At 41.7% G+C, this 19,619-nt stretch overlaps 1 protein-coding gene across 2 annotated transcripts in view; it reads left to right on the forward strand.

Annotated features, from left to right (window-relative positions):
* Window positions 1-19,619, forward strand: part of LOC308477864 (glypican-5-like) — a 404,575-nt gene that overhangs the window by 142,932 nt on the left and 242,024 nt on the right. The gene's annotated exons all lie outside the window — the stretch shown is intronic.

Genomic DNA, 19,619 nt, shown 5'->3' on the forward strand with positions numbered 1-19,619 from the left:
TTGCCAGCATCAAGTTTATAGAAGCGTGATGCCCATCTGTAATCAGGATTACACTCCTGGACAGAAATTGCAATGGGACCTAAGGGAGAAACTGAAGCTTGTAAATTCAAAAACATAGCTCACTAAAGGGTACCATTACTTTATTTATAAACATGCGGGATTTATGACCTCACTTGATCTACAATTGGGAGCTCATAAATCCAAGATGCATAACAGTGAAGATTTTCTTGAGATGGTTTTTGCATATTTGCCACTATCATGTGCCATTTGGATCTGATAAGCCTGCAAAGGCAACACAGTGCACAGTCTAGTCAGAAATGGCCAGTGTTTAGACTGTAGCAAGAGGAAGACTCTTCTTGGTTGTTGTTTTGCTTTCCACGCTAGAGAGCAGATTCAAACATTTGGAACTGCTTTAGCATTTTGTTTTGGGGCCAAGGTGGATGGAAATGAGTGGCCATATTTTGCAAGTCTTTGTTGTATACCTCCCGCTGTTGTTGTGTCAATGACAAGTCTTTGTCTTGCTCTCCGCTGGGCTGTGGTGAGGTTCCCAGATATTCAGATGCTCAGCTAAACTGAAAAGCAGAAAATGAGGAACATCCCATGTTAACTTCTTGGAAAGATGCTTCCAACACCGAGTGAAACAAATAGGAAAACATGGTCCAGTGAATTTGATAATAAAATGCAACAACCTCCTTGTTTGCTCGAGAAATTTCTGCATTCAAAAACATTCCTGTTCCAGTTCCAGTGTATGTGTCAGGCAAGGGCTGCTGTGGCTGTTATGAAGGAGGAAATGGGAGCCCATATCTGAGGGATCAGAAGATACCATACTTTTCCGTGTATTAGACGATGTTGTTAGGATATTTCCGTTCCACCTTAAAAGGGAGCAGGCTTTGTGAGTCAGAGTCTGCGTATTTCCTGTTCACAGGATGTTTATGTTTTCTGTTGCTTTCGTTTTCTCTCTGTGTCGCAGACACTAAATCAGCAGGCAGTCATGTTTTTCTGTGTTCTGATCAACGCTGAATAAACTTGTAAATAATGCTCTCCTGAGTGCAACTTTTGGCTGTGCTAATTGCTGATAGAGTGTGCATGAGCTCTGGAATGTGGCAAGATATTTTCTAGAAACTCATGTCGCTGCGTGCCTACGGGAGGTCGATGGATCGTCCGGCAGATGGCTTGGGGGCCTTGATGGACTTTATCTCCCTGGCAGTATCCCAACAACAGGTTTCGGGCCCAGATTCACAGCACTTACAGGAGAGTAAGACTGCGACAGACTGCTGAAAGGTATGTGGAGGAAAAGCGAAAGTAAGGCTTTTCTGTTTGCCGAGGCAAGGGCCTTTGAACTCCGGCAGGCCTAATTGGATCTGGAAGCCGCGCCAAAGGCTTCGTGATTAATAGGAGCCAAGATAAGGAGTCTCTGAAGTGAATAAGACTCAGGCTCAAATAAAAAGCTGGAATGGAGTTTTTCCAGGCTTCTGAGGCTGCTGAGTGCCCAAAGTTAAATCGGCACAATTATGGGACCTGGGCTGTGTGGTGTGAGAGTTTGCTGTGTCAGTTTGGAGTGTGGCATACTGTGTCTGAAGCCCCTCCAGTTCCTCTGACAGATAGATGGGAGGCCGCTAATTCGAAGGCGATAGACGTAATCGTCTTGTCCGTCTCTCTGGAGGAAATAAAGACGCTTGCTGGCAATGTGACTGCACGTAAGATGTGGCATGCTTTGAAAGTAGCCCATCTGCCAGTCATCCCAGCCCAGAGTTTGACTGCGTCGGAGGTCCTGGCTGTTTCCCAGAATGCGAGTGAATGCAGGGGTGCCGAGGGCACCGGTTGCAAGCTGCAGGGGGAGCTGACTGTCACATCATCCCAGGCAGCATTCCAGCCTCCAGGGGGAGCCAAGGAGTCGGCAGCTGAAGGCTCTGTTTCTCATGGGAGCCAAGGTCATCGCCTTTGCAGAGGCCGGAAGGGCAAAGGTAAACAGAGGCAGATGCCTGCAGATGGCCAGAAGCAGAGGGAGGGTGAAGAGCCCACGCCAGAGAAAAACAAAGCTTCACCAAAGGCTAAAGGCAAGTCTGATGGCCAGGAGCAGGGGGGCAAGCTGCAAAAGCCCACGCCAGTGGAAAACAAGGTTTTGTTTGCTGGCACAGCCTCACCAAAGGCTAAAGGCAAGTCTGATGGCCAGGAGCAGGGGGGCAAGCTGCAAAAGCCCACGCCGGTGGAAAACAAGGTTTTGCTTGCTGCAAAGACTGCTCCGAAGGTCAAGGCCAGGTTTGTTATTGATTCAGGCTGTACCCGCCATGTCTCAAAAGACCGCCACCTATTTATCTCCTTCAAACCTCAAGAAGGTGAGATCCACCTGGCTGATGGAAAGACGTTGCGAATTGCGGGAGAAGGGACTATGAAACTGGCAAGTCTGCACACGACCATCAAAGATGTACTGTATGTTCCAGGTGCTGCAGACAATTTGCTCAGTGTCCCACAGTTGACTGGGCGTGGTTTTGAGATTTCCTTCAAGAGGAGCGTCTGTGTCATCAGAAAAGGCAAAGAGGACATTTTGCATGCAAAGTTTATGGATGGCTTGTTCTGTATAACTTATGATGACAGTGCTGCTGTTGTGTCTAATGTTGATTCTTGTTGTGTTGCACAAACTAACAAAGTTCTTCATGCAGGATGCATTCACGATGCACATCGAAGGTTTTGCCACCTCTCTTGGAAGGCACTGGCCAAGATGCCAGAGATGGTTGAGGGTTTGAACATCAAACCCTGTAAGTTTCACATGAAATGTGTATCTTGTGCAGAGAACAAGGTGAAGGTTGCTCCAAAAGGCAAGGAGTCTAGCAGGCAGGCTTCCAAACCCTACCAGCTAGTGCACGCAGACCTGGTTGGTCCACTTGCGCCCTCTTTGGGTGGAGCAAGGTACTTCATGGTTCTAATTGATTCTTTTTCCAGGTACATTCATGTGTTTATGCTCGAGCAGAAATCGCAAGCGTTTCCTAAGTTCAAGGCATTCTGTGCTTGGTTGGAGAATGTTCATGGTAAACGCATTGGCTGTCTGTTTACTGATCGAGGCAGGGAGTTCACTTCTCAGCAGTTGGAAGCTTTCCTGACTGAGAAGGGAATCCAGCATGACTTGTCAACGCCTAGATCGCCATGGATGAATGGGCTTGCGGAGCGAGCAAATCAAACGTTGCTGCAAGGAATGAAAACATTGTTGCACGATGCCAATCTCCCTGATAAGTATTGGGGGGAGGCTCTGTCGAATTTTGCTTACACTTATAATCGCAGATTGTCATCACCTATTGGTTGTACCCCCTATGAGAAGATGTTTGGTAAGAAACCCAACATCAAGCACATGAGAATCTTTGGTTCTGACATGTGGGTACACACCCCACAGAGCAACAAGCTTGGGAAGCGTGGGGCACATGGTTTGTTCATGGGGTACGAAAAAGGTGCATACAGGGTGTGGATGACCAACTCTAAGTCCATTAAGTTCACAAGGAGTGTTGAGTACAATCCTAAGTGGGGGGAAAATGTGGGAATTTTCCAGAGTTACCCAGAGGAGGATGAAGGTGATGTCAAAGAAGCAGCTAAAGCTGAGGAAGCTGCTGAGGATGATGATGATCAGAGTTCGGATTCCAGTTCAGTGGGCGGCGCTGCTGCTGATGTCAGTGACAGTGGTGACACAGCAGACTACAAGAGCGCAAAAGCCTCAGTCAGACCATCTGATGCGTCTGACAATGAACTGGAAGAACCACTGTTCACCATTGGTCACTTTTCTCCTAAGAAGGAGGAGATGAGTCCAGAAGACTTGCGTCTAGTACGCAGATCTGAGAGAGCGACCAAGGGCAGACCTCCAAAGAGATTTGCTGATGAGTTTGCTAAGACAGCAACTGCTGTTCTTAGTAGCTCAGAGAAGGTGTGGGAACCTTCAAGCTTCAAAGAGGTTCAGGAGTTAACCTCTAAAGATGCTGAGCCTTGGCTTAATGCCATGAAGGCTGAAGTTGATTCCTTGAATAGGAACCAAACTTGGGAGCTGGTACCGGTTGTCCCAGGGATGAGACTGGTTGGCAGCAAATGGGTCTTCAAGGCCAAGACAGACCAGAATGGCAAGGTTGTCAGACACAAAGCCAGATTGGTTGCCAGAGGTTTTTCACAGGTACCAGGACAGGATTACCACGAGACCTATTCACCCACCGTCAAATATGAGAGCATTCGGCTGATGCTCAAGATAGCTGCAGAGGAGAAACTGCATGTTTCCCATCATGACATTAATACAGCTTTTTTGTACGGGGTTTTGGGGGAGGAGCTGTTTATGCTTCCACCTGACAGGATGCAGATACAGAAGGGAATGGTCTGTAAACTGCGGAAATCCTTATATGGTCTCAAGCAGAGTGCCAGGTGTTGGAACACAAAGCTCACTGAGACATTGCTTTCTCTAGGTTTTCACCAGGGCAAAGCTGATCCATGTGTGTTTGTCAAGGAGGAGGGGCAAAACAAACTGTATTGTTTATGTTTTGTTGACGATCTTCTGATGTTTTGGAAGAATCAGGCTTTGTACCAAAGCACCCTAGCTCAGCTGAAGGAGCACTTTGACATGAAGGATCTTGGTGAGGTATCCAACTATCTTTCTCTGCAGGTGGAGAGGGACCAAGCAGGTAATTTTCTGGTACACCAAACACAGAAAATTGCTGATGTATTAACCAGGTTGAATTTGGTTGATGCAAACCCAGCAGACACACCGATGGTGACAGGTTACCAGGTAGATAGTACTGCTGAAGCGTTTTCTGACACAACGCTGTACAGATGCATTCTAGGCAAGTTGAATTTCATTGCTAGATGCTCAAGACCTGACATAGCTGTAAGCTGTAACCTGCTTAGCAGACATGCTAACAATCCTACTGTTCAGGATTGGAAAGCTCTGAAGCGCATAGCCCGCTATTTGAAAGGGACTATGTACTACAGGCTGAGGTTCACCAGTCAGAAGACTGGAGGTCTTGAAATCTTTGCAGATGCAAGTTTTGGAAGTGACACCACGGATGGTACAAGCACTTCTGGAGTATGCTACATGTACAACCACTGCCTGTTTGACTGGTTGTGCAAAAAGCAGACGACAGTGAGCCTAAGTTCCTGTGAAGCAGAACTCAATGCTCTGTCATTTTCACTCATGGATTGTGAATGGTTGATGCAACTGTTTAAGGACATCAGAGTTTCTGTGAAATGTCCTGTACAAGTGTATCAAGACAATAGATCGTGTTTGGCTTTGCTGAACTCGGAGAGTTGCAAGCAAAGGACCAAGTACTTGCAGATTAAGCTACATCGTGCAAGAGAGTGTATTCAGAAAGGACTCATTCAGGTGTCCTACATGCCAGGAAATGAAATTCCTGCTGATCTGTTGTCTAAGGTTGTTAACAGAGAACAACTTAAGGTTTACGTACAAAGGTTGCAATTGGGTTGAACCACAGGTACTACAGGTTACACGGAAAGGGGGAGGATGTTAGGATATTTCCGTTCCACCTTAAAAGGGAGCAGGCTTTGTGAGTCAGAGTCTGCGTATTTCCTGTTCACAGGATGTTTATGTTTTCTGTTGCTTTCGTTTTCTCTCTGTGTCGCAGACACTAAATCAGCAGGCAGTCATGTTTTTCTGTGTTCTGATCAATGCTGAATAAACTTGTAAATAATGCTCTCCTGAGTGCAACTTTTGGCTGTGCTAATTGCTGATAGAGTGTGCATGAGCTCTAGAATGTGGCAAGATATTTTCTAGAAACTCATGTCGCTGCGTGCCTACGGGAGGTCGATGGATCGTCCGGCAGACGGCTTGGGGGCCTTGATGGACTTTATCTCCCTGGCAGTATCCCAACAAAAAAATAATGTTAAAAAATGGTCAGTGCATATTGGTGATGTGGGATTGATTGGTTCCGCTAGCTGGAGATTGTCAGTGGTGTTATTGGTGGCTGTGACAAGGGCTGGTGTCTATTTGCTGTTGCTGCATCAATGGGGTGGGTGATTAGCGGCTTATGGCGGTGAGGGAACAGCTGATAGGTGGGTTTTTTGGCGCGTGCGCAGTAGCGCAGGTTAGAAGGGTGAGCAATTTTTGGCAATATCCCCCCTAAAAAAAGCTCAACCATCCCTCACAAAAAACGCTGAACAACTCTGGGCAATCTCCCCCCATTTTCTTAAGTTTGAGTTCACAAAAATAGGGGTGCATCTTATACATGGGGGTGTGTTATACATGGAAAAATACGGTAGGTTTGAAAAAAGTTCATGCCTAGATTCAAACAATTGCACAGCTAGAAAAAAAGTCCAAAATCCCAATGGAGAAGCCCAATCTCTTAGAAATACCTTCAGGAGACCTGCTTTGGGCAGTCATGTTCCGATACTTGAAAGAGCCAGCTTGTCAATCCTAGTGAAACAGGCACAATCCCATTGGCCTGGGGCTCATCCACATTTTGCTTGTCTAGAAAGCGCGGGTCAAAGAGTTTTCTGCTTGTCCTGTACTTTCTAGCCACTGGCCCGAGATGTTTCCCACTTGCCGTGCCACTTTCCCTGGGAAAACCTGCTCTTTACCACTGGATCGTAGCAAATATAAATGTGTGGAAAGCCCGACTTGATGTTTGGTTTGATTCAGTGGTAAAGAGCAGTTTTTCCTGGGGGAAGCAGAGAGACAAATGCAAGTGTGAATGAGCCTTCAGTGTCAAACACATTCAGTGTCAAACACATTCAGTTTAATTCATAGCCTCTAGCTATATGTGTGCTTTTTCATACGCAAAAGGAAGCATCCTGGCATGATCTGGATTGGGACTACAGCGTGTGTGGAGAGTAGAATTTTAATCTATCTTTAAACCTAGCCGATTCTCCACTTATGGCAATTGCAGGCACCAAGGGAAGCTCTTTTTTTACTATCAGTAACTGTGGAGGGAGGAGATTTCCAGGGGTTCTCGACTATAGGCCAACTGTGGGGTCAGGAATTTGAGTCAGCTATTGAGCAATGCAGAAATGTCCATTTCAGGGCAAATATTGAATAAAAAAGGGTAACTACTGCTGTTAAAATAACGCTGGCACAATTATTCAGCTGCTCTGTAGTGCCTGCTTTAAGATTTGGCCTTATAGCAGTTTTCTTTCATTGTTCTCATAAGGAAGCATTTCAGGTAATTTGTGCAATCCCTACAGTCTATCTTCGTGTGCCATAAATTCCTGAAATGGGGTAGTGATATATGGGCTGAAGGAAGATTCTGTACAGGCCCTGAACAAAGGAATGTTTAAATTTGGAGCTGTCATCCAAGAAACTATAAATGTACCACTCAGATGTTTCAGGTTTTTGTTAAAAACAAAAAGGTTGCAGAAAAGAAACTTGTTTTGTTTTCAAAAGGACACATTATGCTGCTGATCTCCCCCCACCCCACCCCCCGTTAAAATATTGAGCTGGGGGTGTAAGGAGGCAGCCTTTTCTATTCTGATCTGTATTCTTTCCAATCAGTGCTGCTTTTGCTCTGCTGCAGTTTGGTTTCTGCCAAATACCATGACATTTAGCTTGCTGGCCACTATTTAACATAAGTTACATCATGTGTGCCACCATTTGCATAACTTATGTAGTTTACATTCATTTCGGTGTAAAAGAAATGTCAAGATAATGTGGAAAAAATTCAGTAGGTATCAATTGTTGACTGAAAAGGCAGTGGTATTTGACTGATTTCTGTTCCAGACCACAGCAATTTCTGCTTCCTTTTCCATTTTTGTTGGGATTCTCTGACCCCCCCCCCCCCAATTATAGGATGTCAGAGCACATTCCAGTCAGTCATGTTATTTAGATATTTCCAGCATTGGAAATCAATTGTAAGCATCTTCCTCATCTCTGAATCTAATAAAGTCAACTCTCTCCTTCTTCAAAGCTTGCTCACATCTTCCAAGATTCACCTGGAGCCCACTTCTACATAGCACTATCCCATTCTTGGTCTAAAGAGACAACCTGCATATGTCTAGCTGAATGTGGTTCAGTTCCCTCCTCAGACCTTCTGCTCAATGTGTGAAGGTCTGGAGGTGGAGCCAGAAGACTGAGGGGGTGGGGCCAACTTGCACAGCCCTGCTTTCCCTCTGCGCATTCTTTGAATTACAGTGGTACCTCAGGTTAAGAACTTAATTCGTTCTTAACCTGAAACTGTTCTTAACCTGAGGTACCACTTTAGCTAATGGGGCCTCCCGCTGCGGCTGCGCCACCACCACGTAATTTCTGTTCTCATCCTGAAGCAAAGTTCTTAACCTGAGGTACTATTTCTGGGTTAGCAGAGTCTGTAACCTGAAGCATATGTAACCCGAAATACCACTGTAATTTCTGAAGAGAGCTTTAGTGGTTCAGCGTTCTCTCTGCTCTTTGAATAGCAAGGATTGTTATTGGTGAAAACACTGTCTGTCTATAACCACTGCATAACTCCTAGGCTCCAACACAGCTAAATGGCATTTTAGGGAGCCAACACAGCTAAATGGCATTTTTAAAAATGCACTCCAAACTTATTGGGCAATATAAGTCTTGCTTGGGTGGAATTGGCTCTGACAATGTCATTTTGAGATGTTTGACAATCCAGTTGGCTTTACTGGATGCCACTAACAGCTACTGTAAATGGTCTGGTATTGAATCAAATTCACTGAATGCCAGTCTAGTTAGAATAAGCCAAAACAAAATAGCTCCAAAGCAGCATTTTTTCCCAATGAAAAGGTTTGTCATGCATGTTCTTCCAACAGCTGTTTTTATTTTAGGTTTCATTTCAAATACATTCAGCTAAATGCAACGCTCAGATTCATCATCAAAGGTCACCAGAAATCCACAGATTTCCCCCCAAAAAAGATCATTATCAAGTTCTGAGCAATTGTGTGTTTTATTACTTTCATATTTTACATTTTTGAGTTTTCATTTGCTACCCCAAAGGCAATTCAGACTTAAAAAATAACAAGGCTTGGCATGTTTTACATTTACTCTTCTTTTCAATTATTACAAGGATTCTATATTAAAATATTTCTTAGGGTTTTAAAAAATATTGCTACCATTGCAATATATATGCTGAGGAAAAATATACTTTGCCTACCCAAGAGCCCTTACATTTTGGCCTTAGGCACCCATGACTGCAACCCAAGCATACTTACATGGGCTGGGAGTAAGTTCATGGAAATTTATTTTGAGTAAATATGGCCAAGATCAGGATGTATGGCTGCCATTTACCAGAGCCATTGGACATTATGCTCCTTTTAAACCCGGTCTGAAAGAATTTGTGGCTTTTTCAGACATTTTCAGCTTCCATCAGGCCCAGCCAGCATGACCAATGGTAATGGATAATGGGAGTTGTAGTCCAACCACATTTGAAAGTCTTTTCACCTGTGTTTAAAACTTTCAGTGATTCTTTTTAAAGGGACCATAATACCTCAAGGACTAGCTCTCCCCATGTGAACCAACGTGGACACTGCAATCATCTTCTGAGGCCCTCCTTCGTGTGCCTCCTCCTCAAGAGGTCCGAAGGGTGGCAACATGAAAATGAGCCTTCTCTGCAGTGGCTCCCCATCTGTGAAATGCTCTCCCCAGGGAAGTTCGCTTGGCGCCTTCATTATACACCTTCAGACTCCAAGCAAAAGCGTTCCTTTTTAACCAAGCCTTTGATTGATTTGATTGACATCCTATGCCCTTTTAAAATGTGGGGGTGGGGTGGGGTGGGGTGATTGGGTTGTTTTTATTTTGATTATCTATTTTGTGGTTTTATATTCTGATTTTGTTCTGTGAACTGTCTTGAGACCATTATGTATAGGGCGGTACATAAATTGAATGAATGAATGAATGAATAAATGAAATAATAAAAAATGAAACAACAAGAAATATTCCCTGGGTGGCCTGAAATGAAACAGTGTTAAAATATACAATATATAATAATCAAAACAAACAATTAAAACAAACAATAAAAGACAGAATTTTCTTATAACAGAGAAAGCATAAAAACAAACCAGATTTGAAAAATCAGGGTGAATAAAAAGGTTTTCAGCCAACTGAGGAAGATCTGCTTTGGCAGACACCCATCTCACTTTACTTTGCAGAAGCACCTGCAACAGCAGCTCAAAAGAGAATCTTAAGCGTTCAGGGAGCACAATAGGAAACCAGATGATGCTTCATGTAACCTGGCCCTAAGCTGTTAATGTTTCCCTTCTAGGTTAAAACAAGCACTTTATATTTGATGCAGCAACAGACTTTGAGCCAGTGCAGCTAACGTTCTGGCATAGTATGTAGGATTGCCATAGGGTTTTGGGGGTGGGGGCAAAGTTGGGCAAAGTTTCTGAACTAAGTGCAAGCCATTTTTAAAGGCAGGCCCATGTGCAACTGGGTCCATATGACACAGTTTTGCTTATCTGCACTTCATTTTTATGTAGTTTTTTTGTGGGTCTGTAGGAAAATGAGAAACATAATAATGGCCTGTGAAGACAAATCAGAGTTGCTTTCTGTGTGATGTGGAATAGCCAAAACAGATAGTGTAAGATCAATGTATTTTGTATGCAGTTGACACTTGTACCCAAATGTTCTACAACTGCTCATTGCTGGTATCTCACTTCAGGTCAATGAACTAGCTAAAAGCTTTGTTGAAGAACTTTAGATTCAGAACTACTTTTCCCTCTCTCTGTCACGCTCCCTTATTCATTTTTTAAAGCAGATAACTCTCTTTGTGGCAGTGGTGGAAGGTATACACTGAAAAACATTCCACTGAAAGTTAATATTGTCAGAAAGGATAACTTGAAGCTCTCTGAAAACAAATTTAACTCACAGAATCCTGTGGTTTCTTCAGTCCTTTCTTTAGTAACTTCTTAGTGACCTTTTGCCTATCTGAGAGACATCATATTGTGGGATAACTTCTAGATGCTTACACTTTGCTTTGAAGGTTCCATGTTGGAAGGCGGGCAGCGTGCAAAGGATTGTAATACAATATTCATACTCTTGCTGTCTTTTAAAAAAAGAAAAAAAAGAAAAGGCACCTTTCTGCAGCTCAAAGAAAAGGAAGTGTCATTTGTTGGACAGAGCTGCCCCTCTCATGCCAAAATGAAAGTAAAGTTATTTTATGTGATTTCTGCAAACTCCTATATTATATGCAGTCACACAACATTCTCACCCACCCTGGGCATGAGATGATCACTTGTGATTATCTCATGACAAACAGAAATGGACTGCAGTAGTTGAAAATGTCACAGCCACACTGTCTACTTCCTGAACAAGCCAAGAATTCCATGCCCATTTCTGGAAGGTCAGACATCTTCACAGATCCAACAGGCAGCAGATTGTTGTGACACTCGTAAAATGCATCAGTCTGTTATTGTGGGCATGAAATGAATATACATATCATTTATTTGCAGTAGGAAAGTTTCCAGGAATATCCTTAATACATATGTATCAGAGGCACTAGATAACAGGACAGGACAAACCTACAACCTATCAACTTAGGTAGGTTGTAATGCTGGGGGTTTTGAGACTGTTTGTGATGGGCATATAAAAGATGGGTAGTTAAATATCTATTCATCTCTAGAACTTTCACATGAGTTGTGATTTTGTTCAGTTTCAAGTAATCAATAATTCCTTGAGTCTTGGAAAGAAAATTCCATGGACTCCTTTTGAGGGATGTTCTGACATTATCCAAATCACATTTTCCTCCCTCAGGTTTGGAGTTCTGAATTACCTGGCCTTATTTCTAAAGTGGAGTCAAATGCATTAGAAATCTTGATTATTTCCTTTAAAACAATAAAAATCCAATTTTTGTTCATGTTCCTTTTGTTGCTGCTTTCATTTCAGCCATATATATGTTTGCATAACAATACTTTTTGTGAAGCATTTTATTGATTCACATGCGCAGTTGTGTGTATAGATAAGAAAACCACAGAAAACAAATCTTGTGGTTTGTACATATGGTTGCATCAATATTTTATTTTAGATTTTGGTATTGTTTTACCAACCTGTAGTAGTGCAGGGATGTGTCAGTAGAACACCTGACACAAAGAAGCTTGATAGAATAATAAGCACAATGATATCAAACACTTAAAACACATGTGCTCTAATAATTTGGATAGGAAACGGATTCAAATAATGTCAAGCAACTGGAAGCTGTGCTGAGGAGTTCTTGTTTCAGAAATTCGTTTGAAAGTAGAAATCCTAGCTCTTCTTCCCATGTCCATAGAATCACATGAGGGAAACCAGAGACACACTACCCATCTCTACCACTTCTGTTGTTCCCCTGTTGCTTGGTCCTACTGCCTTTTGTCATGACCTCAGAGTCCAGCAGTAACTTGAACACAGAGGCTAAGGTACTGATTGAGGAGGCACTGGGCCCGAGCCAGCAAGAGTCAAGCATATTCGCCTCTAAAGGCTCACACTCCATGGAGCTGAGACACAAACACAGGCAGCTTGCCCAGCACAAGCTTATTCTAGACTCAAGACCAAAATGTAAGTCTCCACGCTGCTCAGCAAGTGGGTGGAGCCTGTGACATGTAGTCAGGCTTAGGGACTATAAAACAGCTCAGTTGAGAAGTAGCACTAGTCGGAACAAGTTGTTGTTGGCTTCCTGGGCTCTGTCCAGAGTCCCGAAAGACCCACTACCAAACTCCCTTGTCTCCTGTCATCCTAATCTTGATAAAACCCTGGCTGTCTGTTTCTTACCTGTCCTTCCCTTTTTGTTCCAGACTGTTGGCTGGATTTGTGCCCTCCCAACTTCACCTTCCACACATGGGAGGGCAAACGTCTGGAGCAAGAAGCCTGTATACTTGTAGAGGCTCTCCACACAATATAGAGCTGATATCACACAGAGCTTTAAATCATGTGGTGCTGCCTCCATGAGTACAACATTCTCCCCACTGCAGAAGGTTGTCTTCCAGTTCATGGAAGGTAGCAGGGCGGAGAGAGCTAGCCAGGATATCCCTGTTCTCCCTCTCATCCCACCAGGAGAAACATGCCTGTCTAAGGCTATATGGAAGCTGGAAAGTGAAGCCCACAGATCAGTAAAGGATCAGAATGGAGACAATCTTCTCTTAGTGCTGCTATTGCGGAATGAGAATATTTAAGATTCATGATCTAATCACTCTTGGTTCTTGTTAAGTTAATTTATATAGTGAACTATATTATAGTAATGTAATTCAGATAACAGCATTTGTGTAAGTGCATCAGCATAGGGATGAATGATTCATTCTAGTGGTAGATTGCTTTTTAGTATTAATTCAAGCAAAGAGCCAGTATTTCCAGCTGGTAAAAAATTAAATTATCCTGGAATTTATGCTAGTTGAGGCTCTTTGCATACATAGAGTAATCTGTAGAAGCCACTGAAGGTGGGGGTTAGGGAGTCAGGAACAGGTAAGACCAGTTTCTAAATATATTATATATTTATTTAGGAAATGTCTACCTCACCCCTCTTTTTTTGCCAACCCCAATATGGGTTCCAAACATATGAAATCAAATATGCAAAGCATGTTTCAATAATATACTAAACACCGAGCAGATATACACCAGTAATATAATCCAGATAAAAACTGAATGCTGTGGGATGCTTCCATAAAAATTATTTCAGTGACAGAAAGCTTGGGAAAATAAATGGGCTTCAAGCTGCTGCCATAAAGATGCCACAGTTGGTACCAGCTAAACCTCCAAGAAGAGAACATTCTACATTCTACAACAGAGAATGCCTGTTCAGCACATAATATACCAACCCTGTACACAGAAAGTTGAGAAGAGTTTGACTCCTTTCTGAGTTTGGATGCAGCACTAAGCCAAGCCATGGCTTAGCTCCAGGTAGTGTGCCAGCAGCACAAAGCATAGTGGCTGAACCCTCACACTTCCTATTTCATGCCACTGAGGCCTCACACTGACTCAGCAGCGGCTCACACAGTGAGGCAGAGGCAGGTGTGAGCTCAAGTCAAAGTGTTGGTGCTGACCTTTAAAGCCCTAAACGGCCTGGGCCCAGTATACCTGAAGAAGCATCTCCACCCCCATTGTTCAACATGGACACTGAGATCCAGTGCCGAGGGCCTTCTGGCGGTTCCCTCACTGCAAGAAGCTAAGTTACAGGAAACCAGGCAGATGGCCTTCTTGGTGGTGGCACCCACTCTGTGGAACGCCCTCCCATCAGATGTCAAAGAAATAAACAACTACCTGACCTTTAGAAGACATCTGAAGACAGCCCTGTTTAGGGAAGTTTTTAATGACTGATGTTTTAATGTATTTTTAATCTTTCATTAGAAGCCGCCCAGAGTGGCTGGGGAAACACAGCCAGATTTGGGGGGGGGGGTATAAATAATAAATTATTATAATATTATTATTATGGCAATAGCCAGCCGCAGCAGCATTGCTGTCACAAATGGGGAAGGCAACAGCAGGTTCAGAGCTGGGCAGACACTCCAGGGACATCTTTGCATAGCCATATTTAATTGGCTGTGTGAAGACTCGCTTGTTCCTAGTGGGGAAAGTACCTTTTTTATTTTAAAAAAGTTGTCATGCCAAATCATTACTTGACTATTGCTTGAAGTATTTAAAAAGTGGAGAGTACTTTCACAAGTCATTGGAGGCTGAAATTTAGCATAAGATAATTTAATTATTGAAAAAAATGGAGAATTTCATCTGCAACAGCAGAAATGCTACCTAAAATATTCCTATTAGTACTAACCAGCCTTCCAGTAGAGAGTGACAGGGGACAGAGTTGAAAGGTGTGGACAGCAGAAGGTTTCAAAGGGTATATGTATTTCAGAAATAGTAAGAAATCTATAGTTTCAGAATATAAGCTGCATTGACTGGGAAATTCAATCAAAATGAAGTCATTTTCAATTCACATGGGAATTGAATGGTGTTTAAAAGCTTTATGTGATGTCTTGTGATGGTTTTGTTTGTATGCATATTTAGAGAGTGGGGAGGGAGGGATGACATTTTATGGCATGATGACAGGCATGGACAGATTGCCTGTATTCATGGTTTCATTAGAAAAAAATTGAAGGTGTCATCTTTCTTGTTTCCTAAATGCTGACCTTTGGGTCAAATCAATAAGTTATTGCAGTTAACACAGACAGGCACACTGCTACAGAATACCATATATGTCATCAACTGAGCACCTAATGTATACATAAATGCAGTTAAAATGTCTCAGATTTTTCTAAATTGGGCTGTAGTTTACTCAGGGGATAGGTCGGTGTCTTGTGAAGATAAGGACCTAATACTAAGGGAGTATTTTCATCTTCACCCATGCCAAAGATAATAAAATATTGTTATAAAATAATAAAACACAATAATAATAGGTGCATATGAATAAAAATGCATTTGAATTAGAATTAAGGTAAAAATAATATTATCATTGTCACCTCTCTGTCTGCTTCTGAAGCAGCCTCATGACAATGGGTGTGAGTCATAGGCAAATTACACACTTAGATATTTAGGTTTTCAAATGGGCAAATTGGGAATAAGCCATTTGCTGGACATGTTGAGGACTGGTAAGTATAGCTAGCATGTGATTTCTTGGCTGGCCAATTAAGCTTTCCTGTTCTTTAAATGAGGTACCTGCCAATTTAGGCAAGCTATCAAGTAACAGAAAGATACTGAGTTAGTTCAGGCATAACTATTTTGGTCTAATGCAAGCATTGTTCTTCCACAACCCCTCCCTCCTCTTGTATGCCATAACAGATAACTTCTAGGATTTGCAAAGCCATTGCTTTCCATAGCAACTGAACTGGGAAGCTGTGGTTTAATCTTGGTTTACAAACCAGGATATGAAAACCAGTTTTGATCCTGGTTTCGTATTCTGGCTCAAAGTCATGAGAGAGAATCTCAGCTCAACTGACCTTGTAAATTGGTCTATGTCTGCTGAAGGAAGTGATGAGGCAGTGAGTAAGGCAAAAAAATCTTGTTATGTGGGGTGGAGTAGTGTACAACCAGACAGAGTCATAATACCAACATAGGCTAATATTTTATTTACCTCTCATCCAACTTCACAGCTTCAAAATACCATGTTGCAAAATTAAATGATTCACAGAAGAATGTGCCAAGTAAAATATGAGGGATGTATTAATTTCAGTATTTTTACCCAAACTTCCGTTAAAATCTTCAAGCAGCAAACATACATTTGTACATTTTTATAATAAGGAAACAAAAATAATCACAGTCACATTAAAACATCATTTAAAAAAGTTAAATCAGACTGTAGGGATCAAAATCCCATTTGGAAAACAATACGCACAAATGTCTGCCAAAAAAAAAAAAAAATGTTTTGGCTGACTTCTCCTTGTATAGGGAAAAGCTATAGATTTTTAAAACCTTTTTAAATTAAAGAGCTTTGGTGGTGCATGCTTTCTATTAGCCATGTTTAGATTAATTAGTATTTTACTCAGTATTGTGAAGACTGTTCTCATGTTTCTTTATATGTGTTTTACAAGAGGACATGACTTAGAAAGAAAGAAAAAAGCTTCAGCCATACTTTGATATTTTTTTTTTTTTATTCCAGCTAAGAGAACATGAGCTCCCAGCACATCTCTGGCCTAATATAATTAATTTCCAAAATGGAAATTGAATTAAAATGGAAATCTTTTAAACTGATTTCTTCTTATGCTATCTTTCTAAAGAGTTACCTAATATTTTTGAGAGCTTTTAAAAAGATTTATTGGATTGATTCCCAATAGATTCCCCTTTTATTTACTGGACTGTGGTAATTATACCCTTAGGCACAAACCTTCGCTGATTGTCAATATCCAAAGCCAAACGTCACCGCTAACAAGGTAGGAGCTGACAGTCAAGAATGATTAGTACTTGATCTTAAGGGTATCTTTGCACAGATAGCCATTATCCTTTTAAGCGTCTACAGGTCACATGAAGCAATGAGTCAGTTCAAAGGATCATCTTGCCACATTGCTGGGATTTATTTATTTTTTTAATACACCACACCTGGAATTACATTGAATATTTGCAAAATGTCTGCAATAATTTAAAATACCTTTTCAACTCTCTGCAAGCTAGATTCGCCCCTGAAAAATGTCTCCCTTTCAGAAATCGGAGATGTCTCTGAGCAGAGAGTAAAGGATCTGAAGATTTAGGGAGATAAGAGATTTCCAGGTTTAGAAGGAGATGATTTTTTTCTCTGCATTTGATTATAGACATATTAAATATGATCTGAATCTGTTGGGTCTCTCAAGCTGAGAGAATTCAAAGGACAAATGAGGGGATCTTTTTTCTCCTTTTTGGTGTGAAGCTGTTGAAATAGTGATTATTTGTAATAATTGCACAATGCTTCATGTATGTAAACTTCTTGAATTAAGAAAGACAGGCGGACCACTAAGACTGATAGGCTACACTTACCAGTTATCAACCAGCTATTGGTATGGAAAACAAAATAGCCAAGGAAAATATATGGTGCTGTAAAACAATATTCCATGATAGGAATTAATGCTGCATTCACCTTTAGACTTCACCATTAGTTATCACTTTTATTATTCATACATTGCACTCACTTTATTTATTTGAAATATTTCCATACCATTATTCATTTAAATTGGGGGAGGGACCTTTTTAATCATGGTTTTAAACCCTAAAGAAATACATGGTTGGTGACTTTCCCCTGCCCACAGCTGACCACATGTTTAATTAGTGTTTAAAACGTTGATTAAACATGCAGTCTGGAGGGGGGAGAAGGAAACAGTGCAGGCAAGAGTTGCTGTTTTTGCCTCCTTTTTGCCCCACCCCCCTTACCCCATGCCAGTTTTAAGGTTAAAAACTAGAGTGCTTTGCAAGGTCCCCAATTCAAGTTGGGGCCTGGATTGGTTCAGGTCATCCCAGGTCAGATTGGGTCCAATACGAGATGTTAAATCAGGTCCCATATCTGAGGAACTACCATAAATCAGATGGGGTGTGTATGCACAACTCTAGAATTCACATTTCTATGGGTGCCAAATTATTGATCATTATTACACAAAAAACGGGTCAGTAGTATATCATTTCAGTAACACGCTGCAAAATGTACAGCTGCAAGCTTTAATTAATAGGTCGGCCAGCTGAAACTCTCATTCTGTTTGTTTCAGCTAATGTTTCTGCAACTCTTAATTATATGTTATTTAGAAGATAAGGCAGAGGAATAGGGAACCTATGGCCTTCCAGATCAGTCCTGGCCAGTTGCCAGGGATGGTGAGAGTTGTCCATCACCATAATCTCTAAGAAATTATTGAGTATTTCTTTTTGGACAGTGGAATCTTTCTGCTTCATACCTCCTTATAACATTACCATTATTATTGTGAAAGTTATAATAAGAAGAAAACAGCACACTGAAGTGTTTATAATAAATAATTTATGGACTAGTCATGTGTGTTTCAAGGAATCACATGCAATTCAACTAAAAAAGCAGAAGTAAACAAATTAGTATGTAGCAATAGAGCTTGGCTAAGCTTTAATTGTAATCATTTGTGTTACTGATCATTTCCAGTCAGTTCATGTTGTGCAATGTATTCACTGGGGTTGTCATTGGCCTTTAGTTTTAGAATTGCTGCATTGTTTATTGCTTTATTTTTTTGTTTTGTTTTTAATTTTAACTGAATTGCAGGTGCCTTCCATCCTTTCAGATAGATATAATCATTGCAGGCACTGAATACTTTTGTTTTGCCTCCCACACAATTTTCCATTTCTCTCCAAGCAGTTTTTTCAGTACTTATTCAAACCTTGAGGGTCTCCTGAAATTCCTGATTTTTGATACATGGTATATATGATGATGTTTATCCATTTTCATTCTTAGCACAACTGGCAGGGCTTCTAAAGGTGTGCAACTGCAACATCAAAACCACTTTTAAAAAAAGAGGACCTCCTCCAGCCCACATGGCTGATATCTCAAAACCCTAGGTGATAGATATGAAAAGATTGCTCTTGCAAGCCAGCACATAACGATCAACGTGGGGCTACCTTTGAAGGTGACCCGGAAACTACAACTAATCCAGAATGCGGCAGCTAGACTGGTGACTGGGAGCGGCAGCCAAGACCACATAACACTGGTCTTGAAAGACCTACATTGGCTCCCAGTACGTTTCCGAGCACAATTCAAAGTGTTGGCGCTGACCTTTAAAGCCCTAAACGGCCTCGGTCCTGTATACCTGAAGGAGCGTCTCCACCCCCATCATTCTGCCCGGACACTGAGGTCCAGCTGCGAGGGCCTTCTGGTGGTTCCCTCATTGTGAGAAGTGAGGTTACAGGGAACCAGGCAGAGTGCCTTCTTGGTAGTGGTGCCTGCCCTGTGGAACGCCCTCCCATCAGATGTCAAGGAAATAAGCAACTATCTGACTTTTAGAAGACATTTGAAGGCAGCCCTGTTTAGGGAAACTTTTAATATTTGATGAATTATTGTATTTTACTGTTTTGCTGGAAGCTGCCCAGAGTGGCTGGGGAAACCCAGCCAGATGGGTGGGGTATAAATAAATTATTATTATTATTATTATTATTATTATTATTATTACATGGTTTGTTATAATATTGCTCTACTTCAACTTTCTATTTTGATACTAAATTTTAATAGCTTATTAAGTTTCAGAAGTATTCTGGAAATATAAGCATGCTCCTTTACAGTGAATTGGAATAATTTCGTCACAGCTGTACTATCTGCATTTAGCCCTTTAGAGCAGGC

This window comes from Podarcis pityusensis (genome assembly GCF_964106645.2).
Source record: "Podarcis pityusensis genome assembly, chromosome: 5".
Classification (NCBI taxonomy): domain Eukaryota; kingdom Metazoa; phylum Chordata; class Lepidosauria; order Squamata; family Lacertidae; genus Podarcis; species Podarcis pityusensis.